Source organism: Callithrix jacchus, chromosome 4, assembly GCF_049354715.1.
Source record: "Callithrix jacchus isolate 240 chromosome 4, calJac240_pri, whole genome shotgun sequence".
NCBI lineage: Eukaryota > Metazoa > Chordata > Mammalia > Primates > Cebidae > Callithrix > Callithrix jacchus.
In genome coordinates this window covers 15848224-15871832 of record NC_133505.1, presented here as the reverse complement: position 1 = coordinate 15871832, position 23609 = coordinate 15848224, and the positions used below count along the sequence as shown (strand labels likewise).

The window sequence follows — 23609 nt, the reverse complement described above, 5'->3', positions numbered from 1 at the left end:
GCCATCAGCAGCCAGAAACCATGCCAATAGCCATGGTCTCATCTAGCTCCCAAATGCTTTGTTCCTAACGCCAAGATGACTAAAATCATAAATAACTGTCCACCAGTCGATTTCTCATCAAATCCGCCTGGTAAAGAAACCCAAAATCATGGAAGAAGAGTCAGCCAGCAGCTCCTCCTTCTCTTCTCTAAAGAAAGAACTTGCAGTGTTCAGGTAATACTCACAATTGAGAGAGGAGGAAATGAGTTATTCTGACCAGACATCAGGATTCAAAGTAATGAACTACAGACGCAAGGGGACTGAACTCCAAGCAGCAAACTGGTCAACCCTTTCCTCCCTAAGGAACATACCCACTAGGAATACTTTGGAAATTTCAAGCATAGACCCAGGCGCCAGCATCCGTTCTTACTCTTTATTCAGTTGTCTTTCCACCTGCATAAAAAATATATATACTTTGAGCCTCCAGGGTAGGAAAAGTGTCTTCTATTTCTTTTGCAAGCTTCCCTACCTCTTAATAAAAGATGGCATCGTGGTAGGTATTTCAGGTTGTGTGACCAAAGACCCGGTGTGTACTGGGGAAGACAAGCAGTTTAGGGTTGTCATTCTGAGGGTAAAGCTGGAAAGGATGACAGGAATTGGATGAGAAGACCACAGGGGTCACGCAAGAAGCTCTGTCTTCACTCTAAGATACGGGAGTCATTAAGAAGGATCAGCAGGAGGGCATGAGGCCTTATCTCAGAGGATGATTCCTTAGGGGGTAGGGTTGGTGGCCATGGTAAGAAGACTGGCAAGGGTTGAGGAGACCCTGAGCTGGGTGGGCCCTGCAGCAAGAGGAGGGAGGAAGAGAGAGGTAAATGTGTTGTGTGCCAGGCACTGTCTAAGCCTGCAGTGGGGACAAAGATCAGCCGGCTTCTTCCTTTAGGCTCTGGGAGGGGTCAGTGTATTAGTCCATTTTCACATTGCTAGAAGGTAATTTATAAAGCAAAAGAGGTTTAATGACTCCCAGTTCCACATGGCTGGGGAGACCTCACAATCATGGCGGAAGACGAGGAAGAACAAAGAGACTTCTTACGTGCCGGTGAACAAGTAGAAGATGTGTGCAGGGAAACACCTCTCTAGAAATCCATCCGACCTTGTGAGACTTATTCTCTATTATGAGAACAGCAGCATGGCAAAGACCAGCCCCCAAGATCCAATTACCTCCCACTGGGTCCCTCCCACGACATGTGGGGGCTACAATTCGAGATGACATTTGGGCGGGGGCACAGCCAAACCATATCAGGCAGACTGAGTTGCCTGTGGATCCAAATGCCAGCATCACTGATATGGTCTTGGTTGGCCTCAGGGCCAGACCCACCTTGGAAGTAAAGGTGGCACTTTCTCCTTAAAGATCAATGTCCCCATTACCAACCATGTTGGGCCCCAGAGAGTGAGTGGGCTTGGAGGGCAGGACCACCGTGAAGCCCAGTGAAAGGACCTGGGGAGTTCTCCATGGATACGTGGAGAAGCAGGGAGAGGGAATGTGGAAGTCTGCTGGAAGCTGGGCATGGAACTGAAGCTGGGTTGGATGCTGTCAGCCGTGACAGAACCCACTGCTGGGGTGAAGAAAACCCAAGTGAGTGCATGACCTGGAAAATTCCATGATAGAAGTAAAGAGAGATGTTACAGCATGGCAGTAACAGAGCTGGTTCCAGTGTCAGGTATAATGACAGGATCCCACCAGGATGAGTGTGGGGAACAAGTTAGCACTCATCAGGGATACCCATAAACTATAGAAGAAACCTTCAAGAAAGACTGGATTCCTTCCTATTTGGATACCATGGGGCTCTCAGAGCGATTGTGGTTTGAACATTACCAAAAAATGTGACCTTATTTTCATCCCTACACTGGCAAAGTAGGGCATTCCAGCTTCCCTAGATTTTATCTGTGTAAATGTTCTGTGTCCTAAGGACAGACCCTACTAACATACATTAGTAAATGTTTTTTGTTTGTGGAGTGAGAGGGAGCAAGATTAACCTGGACGCAGAGAAATATTTCCAGCCGGGAGCCCCAGCAGAGGCTCTTTGTTCACTCTGACCCCTGAGATCAGCAAAACAGTCTCTGCTCAAGCGACAATTCCCACATTCAAATTGCCAGAAAAAGCTAAACTCAGAAGCTGCGAGCTCCACTTGATTCACTTGAGCGTATTAAAAATCCCTCCTCCCCGACTTGGTTTCTCGTGGCTTTATTATATATGATCAAGTGAGCTTGAATGAAACTGTCTCCAAGTCCTCATTTTTATTTCATACTGACAATATTATTTTTATCAAGCTCATATTTCAAGAAGCTTTATTCTACTCTGACTTTCCTGAACCAGGGGAAATTATCTTGTTCCTTCCCTTGGGTTTGAAAGAAAACTTTTCCATAACTAATGTTTATCAGCGGCACAATTTCTTTTGTAAAAAATTGAAACCATCTTGACATAAAAAGGAAAAGAATACCAAGGCTGAGATGATAGAAAGACACCAAGAAAAGCTTAAGGAAAGTCCAAGGTTCCAGAAGCTCTGCCCTCTCTATTTCTTCCTGGGAATACTGACCAATGGATTGGAGAATAGGCTCCTGGATTCCTACAGAGCCAGGTTTTAACTCTTTCACTTCTGGACCATGGGAAGATCTCTGAGAAAAGGCAGGCCAGCCTGAGCAGAAAGAGGTGGACAGGGAGTCAGGGTTCTCCAGAAAAACAGAACCAATAGGATATATACACATACACGGAAAGAGACGGAGACAGAGAGACTGTGATTTTTTTTTTTTTTAAGATACAGGGTCTCACTATGTCACCCAGGCTGGAGTGCAGTGGTGCGATCATAGCTTACTGCAGCCTCAATCCCTTGGACTCAAGCCATCCTCCCACCTCAGCCTGAGTAGCTGAAACTACAGGTTCGCATCCCCACATATCGTTAATTCTTTCTATTCTTTTTGTAGAGACAGGGTCTTGCCATGTTGGCCAGGCTGGTCTTACACTCCTGGCCTCAAGTGATTCCCCCACCTCAGTCTCCCAAAGTGCTGGGATCACAGGTGTCAGCCATCATGCCTGGCTAGAGATTGAGATTTTAAGGAGCTGGTTCATGCTGGTGTACAGACTACCTAGTCCGAAATCTATAGGGCAGGCCAGCTGGCTAGAAACTCATGCAAGATTTGCTGCAGTCTTGAGGCAGAATTCTTTCTTCTCTGGAAAACCTCACTTTTTGCCCTTAATGCCCTCAAGGATTGCATGAAGGCCCCGAGCATTATCAAAGGTGATCTCCTTTACATAAAGTCAACTGGTAGGAGATACTGATCACATCTACAAAACACCTTTATAGCAACACCTAGGTGAGTCTTGACTAAATAACGGGATACGATACAGCCTAGCAAAGCTGACACATAAGACTAACTGTCCTGATGAGGGAGTAGGAAGGAGACAGCGGGGGCACTCAGGGGATTTGATGCAGCCGTCATTTGCCACCCCATATAGGAGTATTTTAATATTTTAAATAGTAACCCTGGTCTCCTCCCTAAATGGTTTTGTTTTTTGTTTCTTTGATGGAGTTTCACTCTTGTTGCCCAGGCTAGAATGCAATGGCGCGACCTCAGCTCACCACAACTTCCGCCTCCCAGGTTCAAGTGATTCTTCTGCCTCAGCCCCCCGAGCAGCTGAGAATACAGGCATGCGCCACCATGCCTGGCTAATTTTGTATTTTTAGTAGAGATGGAGTTTTCCCATGTCGGTCAGGCTGGTCTTAAACTCCCGACCTCAGATGATCCGCCCGCCTCAGCCTCCCAAAATGCTGGGATTACAGGTGTAAGCCACAGCACCTGGCCCTAAATGGGGTTTCTAGAAAAGCTTGTTTCACTTTGCCATTGTAGCTACAATTTCCTTTCCTGGTTCTGTGGTGCAACCTAGCAAGAGTTACTGGTGGGAGGAATCAGGACAGAAAGAGGGTACCCATCCAGGAACAGCTCCTAAGAGCAGGGGCCCTGTAGTGACAGCAATGGACCATCCAAAAGTCTTTGGTCTTCATGACAAAATCCTGCCCCCAAAATCCATACTCACTCCCAAGTCATTTGGGGGAAACTGCCACCATCACCCTAAGAGGAAAAGCCAATTTTCTATCATCATAGCAACAACAGCTACTTATGGAGAATCTGCTAAGCAGTATCTCATAAAACCTTCACACTAACATTTAAAAGGTAACTTATATCCCTTCTAAGATGAAAAAAACTGAGGCTTCCGAAGATCAAGTAGTTTGTCCAGCACCATCCACACAGTAAATGGGAGAGCTGGAACTTTATTCTACTCTGACTTTCCTGAACCAGGGGAAATGTTCTTGTTCCTTCCCTTGGGTTTGAAAGAAAACCTTTCCATAACTAGCTCTCAGCAATGTTCAAATCAAAATCCATGCTCTTTTGCATAAAGTTATAGAAGCCAATGCACGTGATGACTGGAAGTTGGTCTGGGTATTTGGGTTGCTCTAGTTTAGGTAGACTGGTAAAAGATGCTCAATGTTGAAGACAGACATCTTTAACATTGGGTCAAGATGTTTAACTAAACATATTCGTAGTTTTCATTGTTGGTAGTTCATCTCATAACTAAACCTCAGACATTGTTGGTGGAGTTAATTCTCCAGAAGATCTATGAATCCTTAGTTTTATTTTGGTCTTGCCAAGCTCCTAAGTTTCCTTTCAGTTTCACGAGTCTAACATTGACGTTTATAATAGAATGCAAACTATGGTTGACACTTGCTATTAACAATGCGGTACATAACTAAAAATTTATCAACGTGTTTTGCTGCTATATTATTCTGAATGGCAGGCATCCTCCTTGCCCCCAAAGCAATAATACTTTGATTATGAACCATTTCCCTTACCAAATATACTCCTTGCCACAGAGGGCTGCTGCCATGGAAATCTATGCAATAGACTCATCTTTGTGGTACTGCATATCGAACTTGACAACATAATTTTGACATTTGGTAAAAATACATCTTGGTCTACATCTTCATAAGAAGACTTATTTAAGAGTATTTTTCTCCAGTGTTCCTACAGTACATATTTCATGCTGACATCAGAAATGGGGGAAAGAGGTTGTCTTATTTTTGGTTTTGCTTTATGTGTTTTAGATGCCTGAAGAAAAAGTTTTCACAAAGTTAAAAAAGTCGCTAAAGGCAGGTTGTGATGAAAAACGGACTTGTGCATCCACTTCACATTCATAATGATCAACCCAATAACACTGACCGTCTCCCACTTGCACTGTCCCTAACCATGTGTGTTCCTCAGCATACTCCCTGATGCCAAACCCCTTTCGAAAGACTACTCAGCGCTGGATTCATGGGAAACAAATTGGACTTGTTTCACTCCAAGAAATTGGAACCACACATAATAAAATAATGCCAAATTATGCTTGGAACTAGCATATGCTTGGTTCCGATTTCTTGTGACAAAATAATACCAGATTACAACTGAACTGTACAATGTGGAATAAATCCTTTTTTATTTTTAGATATTATAATAACTCTACCGTTGTATTACCTGCAAAAAAAAAAAAAAAATAGTTCTCAACTTCACACTGGGCCCTCACTATATGACTGTTCTTTAAAGGGTAAGATTTTGTATGAATGAGTGTCATAGACACCATCCAAAGGTTTTTTATCTATTGAGGTCACAAAAAGGCCTTATTATATTATGAAATGGCTTCACAGCTAATTTCAAAGCTTGAAATCCAGGTAGTCCTTCTTAGTTGAGCTCCTGTGGATTCTTTTTAAACATCTGCTGAACTCATTTATTTTTGGTGTCTTGTTTTGTTTTAAGACAGGGTATCTCTGTGTCACCCAGGCTGGTGTGCAGTGGCATGATCATAGCTCACTGCAGCCTCGAACTCCTGGGCTCAGGCAGTCATCCCATCTCAGCCACCAAGACCAGCAATTCTGAAGGGGAGAGCAGAGGGGCGGGACAGAGTTTCACTCTGCTGCCCAGGCTGGAGTGCAATGGCACCATCTCAGCTCACTGCAACCTCCACCTCCTGGGTTCAAGCAATTCTCCTACCTCAGCCTTCCAAGTAGCTAGGATTACAAGCATATATCACCACGCCTGACTAATTTTTGTATTTTTAGTAGAGATGGGCTTTGACCATGTTGACCAGACTGGTCTTGAACTCCTGACCTCAAGTGATCCACCTGCCTTGGCCTTCCAAAGTGCTAGGATTACAGACATGAGCTACCATGCCCAGACAATTTTTTTTTTTTTTTTTTTTTTTACTTTGCAGAGAAATGTTTACAGCTCACTATTGACAAAATAATCTATCACTTTACTCTCTACCCAAATGGAAATTGATGCAAGGTTACTTCCATTTTAATCCCAAATATGAAGAAAAATAGAGAGGGGGAACCTCCTTTCAGCCATGTAAATAAACTACTAATGCCTCAGGAAAGTCTATTTCAATCCATTATTTTTCAAAAGGTCTATCATCGAATGTATAGCTATGTTAGCGCCGATATCCTGATTCACTCTCTAGTAGTCTCTGCCATTATTTTGAGCTCCAACAAAAGGCTAAATAGAAGTGATATCCTCTATGTGTTTATGCCAAAATACTGGCAGAGAAATTCCTTTGACCGGTACCTGTCTTAAGAGCAATGAGGGAGTACTCTACCTCATCACACATCTTTCTGTTTATCACTTCCTTGATCCGTCCATCAATCTATCTTATTTTCTTGGTGGATTTCAAAATAAATTGCAGATTTACCTCTGAACATATCAGCATGCATAGCATCAACAGAACTCAGGGCAACGATGAATTTCAGCGGAGAGTGACATGATCAAATTCAGATGTGGGAAAGAACCCTCTAATGCCCGTAGGGAAGATGACAGGCGTGAGAAAGGCTTAGAGGCTAGGGACAGGTTGGGGGCTATTGCCAAGGGTTCAGAGAGAGAAGATGAGGGCTTGGACCAGGGCAGGGATGGAGCAGGGAGAGAGGAAGGGACAACCAGGTAGGAGAACTGACAGCTCTTGATAACTGATTAGACATGGCAGGGGCAGGCTGAGGGAAGGAGAAGAATCCACAGTAACTCCCAAATTTCTACCTTGAACAACAAGTAAAATGTGAGGTTGTACATTTAGTTAGGAACTGACTTTAGGACACTGAAACATATGGTCGGGGAGGGTGTAAGATAAATTTTGGATATAATTTTGGAGACTCGTGAAATATCCAGATATAAACTGTAGGATAAAGAGGGCTCAATTAGAGAAACATATTGGAGATTCAGCAACATCTACATGGTGTCAAAAGCTTTTGTCTAGAGAGGGAGAGTGTGTGATCAGGGCCAAAAACAGCTTGAAGCAGCACCTGGATTTAAAGGGCAGGTAGGGAAGAGACACCCATAAAAGAAACTTGAGAAAAAGCAGTTGGTGAGGAAAGAGGAGAACCAGGAAAGAATGGAGTATTGGAAATAAAGGAAGGAAACAGTTTCAAGAAGAGAATCTTGTCAACAGTACAAAATACTGAGAAGTCAGGAGAGGAGTGGGACCGAAAGGAGTCTATAGCATTTGGCCACTTGGAGGTAGATGGTGACATTGGTGGACAACAATTTTCTTGGAGCTGGGAAAATGGAAGCCAAATTTCAGTGGATGGAGGACCGACTGACAGATGAGGTCATGGAGATAGCACAGGAAGACTAATGGTTCTAGAAATCTGGCCATGAGAGGAAGGAGAGAGGTAAGGTGTACATGTAATAGGAGGATGCAGGGTCATGAGAGAATTTGCCTTAAGAGTGGAGCACCTTGATTATACATAAATGAATGCCTGTACTAATAAGTTGACACCTAAAATACATTGCTTTGTGTTGACAGTTTTCATTGTGTGGATGTGTGACCTCCCTGGTTAGACATTTACTTCTATAAACATCTGGCCCATGTATTGCCTGCACACATGGTCATATAGAAAATAAGAGAGCTTGAACATGACACAGATGACTTACTACTTCTTTACGTCTTATGGTTGAAGAGTCTAAAGCCAAAAGAGAGTGGGTAGCTCAACGTCATGCACAGAGTTAGTTAATAAAGATCCCCTGAGGCCCTTTACAAAGCATTTTTCAGTAAGGAGAAGGGTTTTGGTTTTCAACACAACTGTTTTTGACACAGTTGTACAAAATTCCAGCCCTCCCATTTCAAAGGTTTCATTCCTTATTGACAGATTTCCTTCGTGTGCCCATGTGGTTATCTGGATAAAACAAAACTGATTTCCACTTTTACCACCGAATTGGAATTGATCTGAGAGTACAAAATTTTAGGGCAATGTAGTTTTCAATTCCTCTCACTTTTCTACTTTTGCTTCTTTCTGCCCTAGTTAATTGAAAAAGGGAGTATTTGGATGTTGCTGGAGGGAGACTTTCTAATTGTTCTGGACTATTAACAGCAGATGTATAGCAAAGCTTCCAAAGAAACACAGGCCTTCAGGACCTCACAGAGTTTCCAGAGTAGTATTCTATGGGTTCATTTTGGATTTCAGGTGATTAATGGATGTGGACCAAACCTTTAACCTTTTCAATTGTCTACTCCTGCTTCTCCAGCTCCCTCTCCAAGTTCTTTTAATTAGCTAGACTTAAAGCCCTTTTGAATCACCTAATGTCAGACAAAAGTAGTTGCCCTAGGCAGAGAAAGAGAAGTAACCCAGTTTCAGGGCAACTGATTTATCACATGCAGGGAAACTTCTCATTCGTTTTCCAAAAGTTATCTCTTCTCTTGTTATTTGGAAAGCACAGTAATTTTCCACTTTATTCTCCACTGATGTAAAACAGATTCGTCTGAAGCCTAGGAGAAGCTCCATTTGCATTGGCGTTTCTTTTACTTTTTTACTTGTTAGACCACTACAATCATTGGCTGTGCACGCCTATATTGGACTTGGCTACTGCACCATACTGCACTTGCAAAAATGTTCTTTTCGAGACATGGCAAGAAAAGCCTCTAAAAGCTGAACTAATACCATCTGCCTCTCCAAAATGCCTTAATTGTATTGGCAAAAAGAGCATTTCTTATTTGTTAAAGCCTACTGTAACTGGATTGTTAGAGCAGTACCATTAAAAGGATAATGACAGCATTACCCTCAAATAGATTTTCTTAAAATAATTGCTTTTCCCTACCAAGTGTTGGCACGGCACTCGTGAAATTCTGATGGGGTCAGCAGGTTCTTTGATGTTGCCCACCAGAAGATTGTCTCTTTCTGATTCACTCTCTCTCGCTTATATTTTTCCTCATCCACGCGCATGTTGGTTTTGTTTAGCTACTGAAACTTGTTTTTGTACCTGAATCAAGCCAATTTGTTTTTAAATGATATGAACAGGTAGCTTTCTCATTGGGCCAGTGTTTGTTTGTTGCTTCTTTATTTTGTATTGATGGAAATCTTTTCATTGTAGGAGTCGAACATTGATTATGAGAGTGTCACCATCTCCGAAATTGACAGTTTGGCCATGTAATCACAGGTCTGCATATTCTGCTTCTTATCTTGGGTTGACCATGAAATCACAGGTCTTCATATTCTAAGAAGTGTAGCAATGACTGGGATGAATGTGGGTATCTGACTCCTGCTAGGAGAGGGTGGAGCCCAGACAGCTCAGGCTGCCCTCCAGGGCTGTTACTCTGGAACTGGAGAGGAAAGAGAGAAGCCTGGTTTGTGGTTTGTGTGAGGCTAGATCGAGGCTGTGGATTCAAAGCCCCTGTCTGTGATAAAGGAAGATACTAGAAAGGGACATCTAAAACATTTAAGCCAAAGGTGTTTGGCAGAGAATGGCAGAGAAGCAAGACAGAGAAAAGTAGAGAGCTTAAAGAGATTTCTGGAGACAAATGTATGCAGATAACAGAGTATTTTATAGCCACCCGTTGCCCTTACACTGGGCAAAGAGAAAGCTGTTTCCAGAGTTAATTTATACAGGAGAAAAATAGGAGTATTCATTGTTTTATTTTATGCCCAACTCAAACTGAGGCAGCCCGTAAATTAACATGGAATATACTTAATCTCTGTGCCAACACAGTAGCTCAGTAATGATACCCATCCAGTCGGAAAGTGGAAAGCATTAGCTTAAGTTTCTTGACGTCGGACTTCAGTTTAGCTAATGCCATTGAATTGACAGACCACCTCTTCAAACCCACCTAAAGGTATTAAACTAATGGTTTCTATAATGTAATATAAAGTTCTTCTCTCCTTGTCTCCCTTTAGAATGATATTCTAAATACAGGATGGAGTCTTTGAACACTTGGTTTCTCCCTAAGTGATGCATGGAGGTTGGATGAAGGAAAATTGAAACACTTTTCTGCTATGTTACCTTTTCAACCCATTTGTTTACAATTTATCAACCACTTACAGGTTACAAAGAAAATCCACCACCATTTATTGCTTGGAAAGATGATGCAGAGAATTTGAGAGAGAATTGCTAATAAATTGATGGAGACGTGCTTTGTTAATATAGAGTGCTACTGAAATGCGTAATGAGGAGTGGCCTCTCCAAGGACACTAGCCCAAGAAGAGGCTAGAACGCTGGATATTTGCTCTTCACCTAACAGATCCTGGCATACAAAGCCTGGATAGAGGACGTCTTTAACCCCACTTAGGTACTGCCAGAAGGAATCCCCACTTCTTTCTACCCAGTAGGCTGCATTCAGTTAGCAAAGCACAAAGGGAAACAGGGCAGTGCTTCTCAAGCTTTAATACACAACAAATCACCGAGGATCCAGTTAAAAAGAGAGCTGTGATTCATCAAGTCTGAGGTGGGGCCTGAGATGTTGCACCTCTGATAAGCTTCCAGGTGGTGCCAGGGCTGCTGGTCTGAAATGCTGCTCCAACCTTATGGAGAGATTCCTATAGATTCCTGTAGTCACTAGGATTTCAATAGGCTGGCAAGACCATCTCTCAAGGAAATTAATGATTTTGGCTTGGGGTTTTGTTTGTTTTGTTTTGTTTTGGTCTGTTTTTAGTGTTTAAAATACAAATCAAAAGCTTCCAGGTCAGGGTGCCTAACAGGCAACTGAAGATGCAGAATTGGACTTGAGAGAAGAGAGTAAGGCTGTGGATGGTTTGGGGAACTATCAACACAGATGTGTAAATAATTTCATAGATAGACTCGTAGACAAATAGATTAAATATATGGAGGAGACCTCAGACTTCTCAGTCCAGGGGACATTATCATGTTGGTTCATACAAAACCCCATTTTTTATTTTAAAAAAGAAATTCTTTAATTTCTTTATTCATTCATTCTCTTTTATCTCCATCCTCCCTACTATAAGCCTTTTTTAATGTGTTTGATGTGTATCCTTCTATTCCATTAATTTTTTCTTATATAATTGATCTTATTTCATGTTTTTTCTTCTATTGAGGTATAACATGCATACAGTCTAGCAAAATAACCTTAAGTATGCAGCTTATTGAATTTACATGTACGTAACCAGCACTCAAACCAAGACCTAGAATATTTTCTGCAGCTCTGTGTATGTTTTTTTTTGTTCTTTGTTTGTTTGAAATGGAGTTTCACTCTTGTTGCCCAGGCTGTGATGCAATGGTGTGATCTCGTCTTATTGCAACCTCCGCCTTCCAAGTTCAAGCAATTCTCCTGCCTCAGCCTCCTGAGTAGCTGGGTCTACAAGCACCTGCCACACCACACCCACCTAATTTTTGTTTTTTTCAGTAGAGATAGGGTTTCACCATGTTGGCCAGGCTAGTCTCAAGATGGAGTTTGACTCTGTCACCCAGGCTGGAGTGTATTGATGCAATCTCAACTTACTGCAACCTCCGCCTCAGGGGTTCAGGCGATTCTCCTGCCTCAGCCTTCTGAGTAGTTGGGATTAGAGGTGCACATCATCAGGCCTGGCTAATTTTTGTATTTTTAGTATAGAAGAGGTTTCACCATGTTGGCCAGGCTGTTCTCAAACTCCTGACCTCAAGCGATCCACCTGCCTTGACCTCCCAAAGTGCTAGGATTACAGGTATGAGCCACTGCACCCAGCCACTGTGCATGTTTTTAATTTATATAAGTGACATTGTGCAAAATACAGCATTCTGTTTTTTACCTTAACCCACAGCACAATGTTTCCAAGGTTGACGTATGCTATGGTGTTTACATGCTATTCATACCAGTTGCTTCCAATTACATCATGGTGTCCCCTATTATGTATCTGTCACATTTCATTTGACATTCCTCAATGAAAGATGTTCAAATTGCTTCCAACTCTATTTTCCACAAATAACACTGGAATGAACATCCTCATTCATGTTCTCTTATAGACCCATATGAGATTTTTTTCCTGTGATTTATAAGTAGGAAATGAGTACTGAGTCATAGAGTGTACACATACTTATTTTAACTAAGAATTGCCAGATTGCCTTCCAGAAAGGCTCTACCCATCTGCAGTCACAAATACTTTATTCTGTAGTCAAATTTATGTTTCCTTTTAATTTGCACTGTGTTAAGCTGGACTCAAGGCAAATAGGTTCTATTAGGGTTACATTTAGATTGTGCCTATGAATGGCAATTCATTCATCCTCTAAAAAACTCTTTATTGAGCATCCACAGTATACTAGGTACTCTTCTGGGTGCTGGATATATAGCTGTGAAGAAGATAAAATCTCAACCCACATAGAATTTATTTTCTAGTAAATAAAAACCATCAGATAAGATCACTTAAGAAGAAAGAGTAGAGTGAGTAAGAAAGAAAACCAAGGATAGAATTCCAAAAAGCCAAAAGATTAAGGGGTTGAGAAACAATGGACATAGTGGCTCATGCTGGTAATCCCAATACTTTAGGAGGCTGAGACAAGAGGATCGCTTGAGCACAGGAGTTCAAGACCAGCCTGGGCAACATAGTGAGACTGACAAAAAATACTAAAAAGGCCAGGTGCAGTGGCTCATGCCTATAATTCCAGCACTTTGGGAGGCCAAGGTGGCTGGATCACCTGAGGTCAGGAGTTTGAGACCAGCCTGGCCAACATGATGAAATCCCATCTATACTAAAAACACAAAAAAATTAGCCAGGTGTGGTGGCAGGCATCTGTATTCCTGGCTACTTAGGAGGCTGAGGCAGGAGAATCACTTGAATTGGGAGGCGGAGGTTGCAGTGAGCCAAGATCATGCCACTGCACTCCAGCCTGGGCAACAAGAGCAAAATTCCATCTCAAAAAAAAAAAAAAGAGAGAGAGAGAAATACAAAAAATTTTTTTAGCAAGGCATGGTGTGGTGTTCATTGTGGTCCTAGCTACTCAGGAGGCTGAGGTGGGAAACCCAACTGAGCCCAGGAGGTAGAGGCTGCAGTAAGCCATGATCACACCACTGCACTCCAGGGTGGGTGATAGAGTGGAATCCTGTAAAAAGAAAGAGAGAGAGAGAGGAAGAGAAAGGGAAAGGAGAATAAGAGAAAAGGAAAAAAAGGAACAGAAAGGAAAGGAAAGGGGGATAGAGAGAAAAGGAGCTCTGAGGGAGTCAAAAATATTCTGACAAGTATCAAGGAAACCAAGAAGAAGTAACCAATCTTCAAGAGGAAATATAACTCATAAGTTATTGGTCCCCAAAGAGGCTGTGGCATAGCCACTGGTGGCGAAAGGGAGAATAACAGAGCAGTACACAGTCTGTGTCCTCGGTCACGGTCACTCTGTCATGGTAACAATGTCCCTAGACCAAGCCCACGCCCTCCACTTTTCTGGAAGTGACAGGCCCCCTTCTTTTCCCTTGGTCTGCATTCTTTTCTGAGAAAGTGTGTCTTCGCTTAGTGAGCGGACCTGCTCTTTCGTGCCTCAGACCAGAACATACCTTCTGAATTTTGGTGTAAACACCACTTTGATCAGGATAACTTTTTGCAGCTTATCCCAAAGAGTGGGACTCTGGTCCTAAACAAAAATTTGGCCAATCAGTGGGAACACTACACAGTTCATCTTTAGAATTAAAGAAGATGGAAGAATGGGAAATGAATGGATTTTTTTTCTAGGCTGATCATTGGAAAGGCAGCTTCGGATGTCGTATTATTGCTGCTATGAGGGGCATGATGATAACTTTTCCTTGGTTTCATTGTTTTCCCTCACACCCTTCATCACTGTTTGTCACGTACAGTTGTTTTTTTTCCTGCAAAATGTCTGTCCCATGTGTTCATTCTTTCATAGTCTCACAATTCTTCAACACTGACTCGGGCGTGATCCTCATAATGTGTGCTTGGAACCAGAGCTACGGCCTCAGGACAGGCTCTGCCTCCACTCCCACCTCTTGAGTCCTCCCCGCCCCAGTGCTTTCCCACACCTCCAGGTGAAACCTGCATGTCAGATTCACACACCTTCACAACCTGACCCCACGCAGCCTGTGCCTTCAATTTCTCATTACTTCACAGCCACAATCCCGTGGTCCCGCCAAACAGTCCCTCCCCACGCTCGGTGCCCTTTCTGCCCTTCACTCCTCTGTCCTGCCATGTAGCATGTACACAAGCACCTCCCCACTCTCCAGAGTTCATCCGGAGTCCCAGAGCCTTGACTCTCACTACCCTCTAAATTCTTTCAATAGCAGTTCTCAAACTTTCTGGTTTTGGGACCCTTTTTCATACTTAAAAATCTATTGAGGACCCCAGAGCGCTTTTATTTGGTGAATTGTATCTGTCAGTTTTACCATAATGTAAATTAAACTGATGATGTAAAAATATTTATTACCTTGCTAAAAAGGAGATCCACTATACCTAATTAAAACACACACACGCACAGACATTTTGGCCGGGCAAAGTGGCTCACGCCTGTAATCCCAACACTTTGGGAGGCTGAGATGGTGGATCACTTGAGGTCAGGAGTTCAAGACCAGTCTGGCCAACAGGGTGAAAGAAAAATTAGCCGGGTATGGTGGCGTGTGCATGTAATCTCAGCTACTCGGGAGGCTAAGGCAGGAGAATCACGTGAACCTGGGAGGCGGAGGTTGCAGTGAGCCAAGATCCCGTCACTGTACACCAGTGTGGGCAACAGTGCGAGACTCCATCTCAAAAAAAAAACACCCAAGTTCACACCCGTAATCCCAGCTGAGACGGGTGGATCACTAGGTCAGGAGATTGAGATCATCCTGGCCAACATGGTGAAACACTGTTTCTACTAAAAATACAAAAATTAGCTGGGTGTGGTGGTGTGTGCCTGTAATCCCAGCTACTCAGGAGGCTGAGGCAGGAGAATTGCTTGAACCCAGGAGGCGGAGGTTGTAGTGAGCCAAGATTGCGCCATTGCACTCCAGCCTGGCGCCTGGTGACAAAGCGAGACTCTGTCTCAAAAAAAAAAAAAAACACCAAAAAACCCCACATTTTATGAAAAATAACCATATCTTCCAAATGAAAAAAAAAAAAACAGTGACAGGAATGGTAATGTTTTCTATTTTTGCAAATCTCATTAATGTCTGGCTTAATGCAAGACAGCTGGATTATTATTGTATCTACTTCTTTATTCAATCTTTTGTGATATGTTATTTTGGTTGAAGTATATAAGGAAAACTCACCTGTGCAGACTTTGTGATGGGTAAAAGGAAGAGAATTGTAATAGTCTTTTTATAAAATTGTGAACATTCCTTTTTTATATATTAACCAAAACTGCAAAAGTGATGGTTTCTTGAAAGTTAGTTTCAGTGTAAAATCTGAAAGCTTATCAGTAAACTGTTCATACTCTAGCATGTGAAAATCCATTAGTCTGTCTTATACAAAGAGGTCTTTCATCTACTCATGATTTTATACCATTAAGCACTCACCATTTGTAAACTTTGGATTCATTGAGTTATGTAGAACTTCCAAATGTTGACACATTTTGTTAAAGAAGACATTTATGTATACATTTTTAATCCCATACATTTTGTATCAGCAACATTCTCATCAGAAAAGTATTCAGATATTGAGAAACTGTCAAGTTCATGGTGGTACATACAAGTTTTCCAAAATCCCACTTTTTATTTGAAAGCTAGAATTTCCTAATTGGTAACAAAAATCTCCATTGCTTCCCTTGAAGTGATAGGTCCACTTTGTTCATTTCTAAGAAAATATTTGGCAAATACCCTATGTTAGATAACTATAGTTTATCTGTCAGTCGTTGCGATAAGCAGAAAAAAATGCACCACCACCCCTAGCACCCCAAAGATATATTGACTTCCCAATCCCTGGGACCTGTACATGTTACCTTTTAAGGCATAAGAAGTGATCAAGCTAAGGATCTTAAGAACAGGGGCTTCTCCTGGATTATCCAGGTGGGCCCTAAATCCAATGACAAGTCCCTCATAAGAGAGAGGCAGAAAGGTTTGAGACACACAGAAGAGGAGCAGACACAGAGACACAAAGACGGGAAGACCCTGTGAAGACAGAGGCAGAGGTTGAAGCGATGCAGCCACAAGCCAAGGACTGCTAAAGCATGCCCATCACCACCAGAAGCCACAAGAGGAAAGGACAGATTATTCCCCAGGGCCTCAAGAGGGAGCAGAGCCCAGCCAGCACCTTGATTTTGAACTTGGGACTTCCAGAACTGTGAGGGAGTAAATTTCTTTTGTCTTAAGGCACCAAGGCTGTGGTGGAACCCTAGAAAATCAACAGTCATTCTGTTTTCTCTTTTTCTTTTTCTTTTTTTTTTTTTTTGAGACGGAATCTTGCTCTGTTACTCAGGCTGGAGTGCAGTGGTGCGATTTTGGCTCACTACGACCTTCACCTCCCAGGTTCAAGCAATTCTCTAGTTTCAGCCTCCTGAGTAGCTGGAATTACAGGCAACAGCCATCATGTCTGGCTAAGTTTTTGTATTTTTATAGACACGGTTTCACCATGTTGGCCAGGATGGTCTTGATCTCCTGACCTTGTGATCTGCCTGCCTCGGCCTCCCAAAGTGTTGGAATTACAGGCACGAACCACCACACCCAGCCATAGTCGTTCTTTCAAGTGAAAATTGATGCTCCATGAAAAAGGCTGCCAGTTCAGCTGTCAATTCAGTCACACAAGGACTTGTCTCAAGATAGCCATTGTATTTCAATAGGGAGTAGCCATGCGTTATGCACAGCTCTCATTTCATCACCCAAAAGATTCAAAAGTTATGTACTGAAGAGTTGAGATTATAAATTAATAACTTGTAATGCTTCATCAGGGACACTTAATTGAAACTGGTATTTCTTACCCTACAACCAAGTGGCAGTAAAGAATAATACAGGATGGCTGGTACGGTGGGTGCCACTGACTTGGTTCCTGCTGGGGTACCAGACTTTTACCTACCCTCACTTTTGCCCTATCAGTGTAAACAGCAAAATGACCAAAACAGGACACATGACATTTTAGCGTTATTACGAAAATTATTTTGACCTCAAGGATCAGCTGAAAGTGTCTCATGGTCTCCAGGCCCTGCAGGCCACATTTTGGAAGCTGCAGAAACAGAGCAAGAGATGATAACAAAATGTAGGTGGTGGGTGTACTGTGTTAACTGTCCTTGTTTTGGAATTTTTCTATATTTTTGAAAATTTTCATAGTGAAACATTGAGATAAAAGTTTTGTGTGTTTGTAAAAAACTTAAAAATTGGCCAGACATAGTAGTTCACACCTGTAATCCCAGCACTTTGGGAGGCTGGGGCGGGCGGATCACAAGGTCAGGAGATCGAGACCATCCTGGCCAATATGGTGAAACCCCGTATCTACTAAAAACACAAAAATTAGCTGGGTGTGGTGGCCAGGGCCTTTAATCCCAACTACTTGGGAGGCTGAGACAAGAAAACTGCTTGAACCCGGGAGGCGAAGGTTGCAATGAGCCAAGATCACACCACTGCACTTCAGCTTGGTGACACAATGAGACTCTGTCTCAAAAAATAATAAAATTTAAAATAAATAAAAATGATCATTGGCTCACTCTGTGTTGCCTAAACTGAAGGAAAAACCTCCCATCCTTGGCCAAAGGGAAACTCATGTTTGGCTGTTGAGTTCTGGCTCTGGGCTATTCATCCGGCCACATCTCCTGTTCTCTAACCGCATCATACACTTGTTAATCTGCAAACACTAGTCTGCTTAGAAGTATCCAAACCCACCAGGGTCTTCCCTGCCTCCGTACTTTTCTTGTGCTGGTCCCTAAACCAGAAGGCTATTCTCTCCCGCTTCACGCCTCCAGGAAAAATTTAATTTAGCCTCAAGTTTCAGCTCCAATACTTCCTCCCCTCAGACTGACTTTCAGGCTTCCCCTCCTAAAGCCAGAATACAAAGCAGAGGAGTTGAGCAACTGCCCGGGAAACCAACCAGTATGAGATGCTGAAACATCAATGGCATAAATTAGACAGATGATGCAGTTAACTCGGGTTCCCACGGTCAACCCTTTCTGTAACAGGTGATGTGTAAATTAATAATGACTGTTGAAGTCAACCATGTTCCAACAGGAAATCATTCTATTCCTCACTGGTCTATCTCTCATCATAAGCATTTTTGTCCTGGACATGAAAGACGCCTCTAAACCACCACAGGCCATTTCTGAGACAGTTGCCTGAAGTCATAGTTGGAACTTGCAAAAAACCCTTAAACAAAACAACTTACATAGGGCGGTAGTCACTAGGAAAGCATGGGTCATATTACCATATAAATCTTAACTACTTTAATATGCCTCCCAAAAAGTTGCCTGGTTTCAAAAATTGCAATCTCAAAAAGGTTAAATTGGGCCGGGTGCAGTGGCTCATGCCTGTATCCCAGGGCTTTCAGAGGCTGAGGCAGGTGAATCGCTTGAGGTCAGGAATTCAACACCGGCCTGGCCAACATAGTGAGACCTCATCTCTACTAAAAATACAAAAATTAGCTGGGTGTCGTAGCGGGTGGCTGTAGCTCCACCTACTCAGGAGGCTGAGGCAGGATAATCACTTGAACCTGGGAAGCTGAGATTGCAGTGAGCAGAGATTGCACCACTGCACTCCAGCCTCGGTGACAGAGTGAGACTCTGTCTTTTAAAAAAAAGGTTAAACTGCTTGTGTATATTCAGTGTCTGTCATAAATTCCTTATTTAAAATAAGAAGAAGAAGGTACATAAGTTTTCTTAATAGAAAATCCTTTTCTCTACATTAAAATTGATTATATGTTGAACATATATTTAGGGAATATCAGTTTGAAGAATGTTAAATTATGTCTGCCTAGGACACCCGTGTGTTTTTGGCCAGTTCAGACTTCTCCCAGCCCTGTCTTTCTCCATTCCTCCAACACAGCACGATGTTATTGTCAATTATTTGGATTTCTAGCTCCACGTTTAACTTCAAGCTCCTCAAAGGCAGAGACTAGCTGTTTATCTTTCTAACCCAGGGCCCAACCTAGTTCCTGGTACCTAGAACATGCTCAATAATTGTTAAGTAAGTGAATTCATGATGATGGGTGAGGCTCATGTACATTTAAAAATCCACACACCCATCATACAAATTCTACATACAGCATCTGCAACGCTAACAGGAGCAGGGCACCCTAGGAGTGAGCCCAGCTCCTCTGGCAATCCACTTAATCAATCAAGTGTTTATTGAAAGACAAACACCAGCAACTCACCAGTCTGAAATCTGAATGCTGGGGAATACAGAACAAAAGCAGATCCCTGCCCTTCTGGAGCGAACAATGCAAACTCTACAGACACCCATGAAACAATTCAAAAAAGATTAAGTGTATGGAGCTCCATAAAACAAAAGAGGGCAGAGGCCCTCCAGGGGACCCAGAATTTGAATGTAGGACACTGACGAAACCTGTTCCTCCCTTTATCATACAACAATTGAAGGCAGATAATGGAGCCAGGGAACCAGAGGCCCGGATTTCTAAGTATAAGCTCATAGGCCATGCAATATACGATGAAAAAAGAAAACCAAGTTAACGAGAGTGGAAAGCATTCTCAAAGGCATCTATAAATGTACAGTGTATCCAAATGTCCATTTGTGGACAAAAACATAAGTTTTTAAATACTTTTCTGAGTAGCCCATGACCAATCAATTGTTTTTCAGACGCTAAGGTAAATTGACCATTCATCACATCCAGAAGAAATTCACAATAACAGCCACCATTTATTGAATCACTTTATATTTGTGATCCAGATTATTTTTCATATCATCTCTAAGCATTTAACCCTTAGACCCAGCACCCGGGGTCCCTGCTCCATGCTCCCCACTCTCACAGCCCCATTCCGGCTCTCCTGTAGCCATGCCCTTCCCACAGGGCAAGAGGCCAAAGCATGGGGCTACCCAGAGCCCACGCTACATCCACTTCTAGAACAATTGCCAGATGGAGCAAATACAGGATGCTAAGTTAAATTTGAATTTCAGATCAATGGTGAATCATTTTTAGTGTATGTCCCATACTTAGTATCAGATGTCTCAGAAGAGCCAATTCCTATACCCATCCATCACGACTGGACCAAATACTACTCCCCCAGTACATGCCTTCTCCTCACCCACACCCCAAGGTGGAAGCAGTCACCGCCTGCTCTGAGCCCCCACTGCCGCTCATCTCTACATCTCCTATGTGGCTTTTCCTTTTCTCTGCTAGCCTAGGATGTGGCTCACTTTCTCTGCTAGGCAGACGCTCTGCAGCCCTAGCAACCAGTTTTTTGTTTGTTTGTTTCCTTGTTTTTAATTTACTTATTTTTTCAGACAGAGTCTCACTCTGTTACCCAGGCTGGAGTGCAGTGGCAGAATCTCAGCTCACTGCAACCTCCACTTTCTGAGTTCCAGCGATTCTGCTGCCTCAGCCTCCCAAGTTGCTGGGATTATAGATGTGCACCACCACGCTCAGCTAATTTTTATATTTTTAGTAGAGACGGGGTTTCACCATGTTGCCCAGGCTGATCTTGAACTCCTGATCTTGTGACCCACCCACCTTGGCCTCTCAAAGTGCTGGGATTACAGGCGTGAGCCATCACATCCAGCCTAGCGACCTGTTTTAGGAGCATGCTCTCTAATCACATGTCCTCTACTAAGGCACGTGAGCTTTGTCTGTTAAAGCTGCAACCTTTCTCTCTGCTGGGGTTCACATCAATCTAGAGTGGGGTCCAGGCATGGGAAAATGGGGAATCACTGCTGCATGGCCCACTTTCCCTTGGTGTCAATGAGGAGCACTTGATGGGCTCCTTCTTCCATCGTCCTTGCAGGATGGCTTGTCAGAGGGCATCATGCAGGAAACTGAGGCACACACCCAGGGAGCTGCTTATCATCTACTCTCTTCCCCTCCTCCTAAAGTTAAAATGAGGTCTCACCGAGGACCATCTATCTCATACAAATCTCTCCCATTTTGCTCTCTGAAACTTATGTTAAAAATCGAAACATTTAAGACAACAGGGATGTTAAATGCTAAGATGTTTGAGTAGTTACAAATCAATAAGAAAAAAGCAAAACAGCCCCAGTGGGTCAGGCCATAATCTGCACCATTCACACGACATACAAATAAGCCAAGGGGTATTGAAAGAAAGACCAACCTCATTACTATTCAAATAAACAGCAATTATTTTTTCTTTAAAACAGCAAGGCTGGCCGCAGTGGCGCATGCCTGTAATCCCAGCTACTCAGGAGGCTGAGGCAGGAGAATTCCCTGAACCCAGGAGGCGGAGGCTGCGGTGAGCCAAGATCGTGCCATTGCACTCCAGCCTGGGTAACAAGAGTGAAACTCTGTCTCAAAACAAAACAAAACAAAACACAAAATTAGCCAGGCATAATGGTGGGCACCTGTAATCCTAGCTACTTGGGAGGCTGAGGCTGGAGAATCACTTGAACCTGGGAGGCAGAGGTTACGGTGAGCACAGATCGCCCCATTGTACTCCAGCCTGGGCAACAAAAGTGAAACTCCTTCTTAAAAAACAAAACCAAACAAACCAAAAATGTAAACATCAAAAGCCTGGTTTTGATAAGAGTGCATTGAAACACGCTTGTGCTGCCACAGGAAGTGTAAACTAGAAGGAAGGCTCTGGAGAGAAGTTTGTCAGTTCCTTTCCAGAGCCTTGAAGACATTCATATTCTCTGACCTAACAACTCCTACTGTAAAAATTTCTCATGAGAACACATCAAATAGGCACTCAAGATTTTTCACTGCTGTGCTATTTAAAAAAGAATTTTAAAAGTGTGATATAAATAAATGCCCAATGATAGGGGGATGACTAAATAAAATTAGAATATGATAAAAGACAAATTATGGTAGTCATTCAACATCTGATTTTTGAAAGAATATTGCTGACATAAGAAAATACTTCTAGGGCCAGACACTGTGGCTCACGCCTGTAATCCCAGCACTTTGGAAGTCTGAAGTAGGTGGATCACCTGAGATCAAGAGTTCAAGACCAGCCTGGCTAACCTGGTAAAACCCCATCTCTACTAAAAACACAAAAAATTAGCCTGGCATGGTGGCGCGCACCTGTAATCCCAGCTACTTGAGAGGCTGAGGCAGGAGAATCACTTGAACTTGGAAGGCAGAGGCTGCAGTGAGCCAAGATTGTGCCACTGCACTCCAGCCTGGGTGATAGAGTGAGACTTTATCTCAAATAATTTTTAAAAAAAGAAGAAGAAGAACAAGAAGAAACAGGAAGAGGAGGAGGAGGAGGAGGTGGAGGAGAAGAAGAAGGAGAAGGAGAAGAAGAAGAAGAAAATAGGCATATTGATTGGGAAAGGCTAGTTTATGCTGCAGTAACAACTTCAAAATCTCAGTAGCGCTGGATGACAAAAATGTGTCTCTTATTTACATTACGCATTGAAATGACATGAAGCAGGCAGGGATGGGAGGAGGCTCTCTCTGTATAATCACCCAGTGACCCAAACTCTCCGAGGGGCACCTGACACCCCTCTCAGTTGGCTCAGCCAGAATAGACCATACTGCAGAGTCCAGCACAGGCCATTAATCGTCCTGCCCAAAAGTAACACCCCTCACTTTGGCTGACAGCCCATCGGCCAGAACTAGCCTCATAGCTCCACCTACCTACAAGGCGGGTGAGAAAAATGTAATCCTACTATGCACTCAGGAGGACAAGCAAGTCAGATACAGGAAAATGCTAAACATTTCTGCTCGTATGGTTCTTATGTTCCTCTTTAAGCATTTTTAGATTTTCTACAAAAAAAAAATCAGATTAATTTCTATAATAAAGGAAAAACAAGCTTATGTCTCTGTATCAATCATGCTGTCCTATGTTTTCCTGCCTTTGGAAAACAAAGTTTTCTTCTCTCTTGCTCAGAAAATTCCTTCGAAGACAGCTTGCTCTTGGTACCACTACTAAGAAGCTTAGTGGCACTGGGTCACTAAGGGTGGACCCAGCTTCATCTACAAAATGGGAATAAAACTGCTTGCCCTTCTACCCATAAGAGGCTAAATAAGAACTAACCAATAAGTGTGCATTGAAAGAAACATTTGCATCTGGGAAGAAACGTACTCATTAGACACAAACCATCACAATACTTCCCTCAGAACTGGCAACTAAATTGTGCCAATTACCTATGAGATTAGATAATATCTAGATGCCATTTAGCCAAAAGATAGGCTCAATTCACTTGCTTACTCCCTAAGAAAATATAAGCCGTCCCAAATAGTTCAGCCCTAGAAGAAGAAACACTCAGAACATTCCATCTCAATTGAATGGATTGTATTCTTGGCTACCAAGTTCACTTTAGATAGATA

General features: G+C 42.7%; 1 protein-coding gene across 25 annotated transcripts in view; it reads right to left on the bottom strand.

Moving 5' to 3' along the window:
• Positions 1-23609, bottom strand: part of LOC128931702 (uncharacterized) — a 664375-nt gene that overhangs the window by 424355 nt on the left and 216411 nt on the right. The window contains exon 6 of one of the 25 annotated variants that reach the window (XR_013533740.1): positions 1-23609. This exon is cut by the window's left edge and continues 27740 nt beyond it; it is cut by the window's right edge and continues 27620 nt beyond it. The exons of the other annotated variants lie outside the window; for them this stretch is intronic. The gene's annotated coding sequence lies outside the window, so the exon portion shown is untranslated. 25 annotated transcript variants of the gene reach the window in all.